At 40.7% G+C, this 1,697-nt stretch overlaps 1 pseudogene; it reads left to right on the top strand.

Annotated features, from left to right (window-relative positions):
• Nucleotides 1-592: 592 nt before the first annotated feature.
• LOC112858864 (protein dpy-30 homolog pseudogene) lies at nucleotides 593-881 on the top strand (annotated as a pseudogene).
• The last annotated feature ends 816 nt before the right edge of the window (nucleotides 882-1,697 follow it).

Raw genomic sequence — 1,697 nt, 5'->3', positions numbered from 1 at the left:
ACTTTGAGGGAAAAAATGAGTAAGTGGGGGTTTGCACACAACATCACTGAGGAAGTTTAACAAGAAATAATTCATGCTGTGCAAATGATTCTTGTAATAAGTGATTGTTCTACACCTTAGAGTTTACTTAAACTTGGGGTGGGAGGAGCCACAACCGAGAGGACTGTGAGAGGAGAGAAGCCTGACTGAAGGTTGTTCAAGCCAAGTCAGTGGCCAAGTAATGGGCAACTGGTCGGTCCTCTCTGTTGTTTAAGAGAGACAAAGTTCATCTTTAAAAACTATTAGAGATGGAATAGTTATTGTGAAGTTGAGGTTCTCAAGGTGGTTTTCACAACGGGTTGGACACACACTCTTGCTGGTTTAAAAAAAAAAATAGCTGTATGATTTATTGTGTATGTTGTCAACCTAACAATTATGGAGAGCTTGGAGATCCAGCATTTGATGAGTGGTATGCCTTAGGAATATAATAAAACGAGTAAAACCGGTTTGTGCTGGGAGCTGGTGGCGTGGTGCAGGGCTCTGAAGAATGAGCGGCTTGCGTGCGCAGACTGGTTTCCGGGGATTGTGACTTGCAGGGTCCGCCAGGGAGCCAGAGCAGATGCTGGAGACACAGACGCAAGGAATGGTAAACCCTCACTCTGGGTGTGGTCTCACCAACCATGTCAAGGAGATAGTAGACGATGAGAATATGAATGCAGAAAAGTCATCAAAACAGATAGTGGATCTCCATTCTTTGCCAACTCGTGCCTATGTGGGTCAGACAGTTGTGCCTATTTTATTATAGGGACTTGCTGTGCTTACAAAAAGCCACCAAATCCCATTGGGTTTCTACCATCTTACCTTTAAACAAAAACAAGACACAGTTTGAATATCAAAACTGATTTATTGGGAAGAACAGAAAAAAAATTGGTTTCCACTGCAGATTTACGTGATTAACAGGCAGCTTTAATTGCCACGATTCCCCCATCCCCGCCTTGGATTTTGTTTTTCGTTTTTGTTGTTTGTTTGTTTTTAAGTATAAAAACCTTCAGAACAACAGAACTTATTTCCAGAATTGCAGGAAAAAAAACATTTCCCTTATTTGTATTTAATCATCACATTTATTTAATGAGTGTATTCTGTGCAATTTTTGATCAGATTGTCTTTAACTTTGCTTTTAAAATGACCTTCAAGGGGCACCTGGGTGGCTCAGTCATTAAGAGTCTGACTTCTGCTCACAGCATGATATCGGGGTTCAAGAGTTCAAGCCCCACGTCAGCCTCTATGCTGACAGCTCAGAGTCTGGAGCCTGTTTTGGATTCTGTGTCTCCCTCTCTCTCTGCCCCTCCCCTGTTCATGTTCTCTCTTTCTCTCTCTCTCTCAATAAAAAATAAATAAATAAATAAATAAATAAATAAAATAGAATGTCCTTCAAAATAAACTATTAAAGCATAGAAGAAGAGGAGGAGGAGGACAGGAAGGAGGAGGAGGAGAAGAAGAAAAAAAGAAGGTTTTAGTTTGGAAGAAAGCCAGTTGAGAGGATTCTGAACATTGGCATCCTTAGAAGCCAGAGTAAGAATGAAGTGGAATCAGACAAACTTTCTGGTATGATCTGAATATTTTTGGTGTTGTCACAGCCATCAGGGAGGCTTTAGAGAACATATGTACAATACTTGGTTTTAAACACTGCATGAATGCTCCCTTAGGACCAGAATTAT

The sequence above is a fragment of the Puma concolor genome, chromosome B1 (genome assembly GCF_028749965.1).
Source record: "Puma concolor isolate L17-30 chromosome B1, mPumCon1.1.hap2, whole genome shotgun sequence".
Lineage (NCBI taxonomy): Eukaryota > Metazoa > Chordata > Mammalia > Carnivora > Felidae > Puma > Puma concolor.
This window is presented reverse-complemented; position numbering and strand designations above follow the sequence as displayed.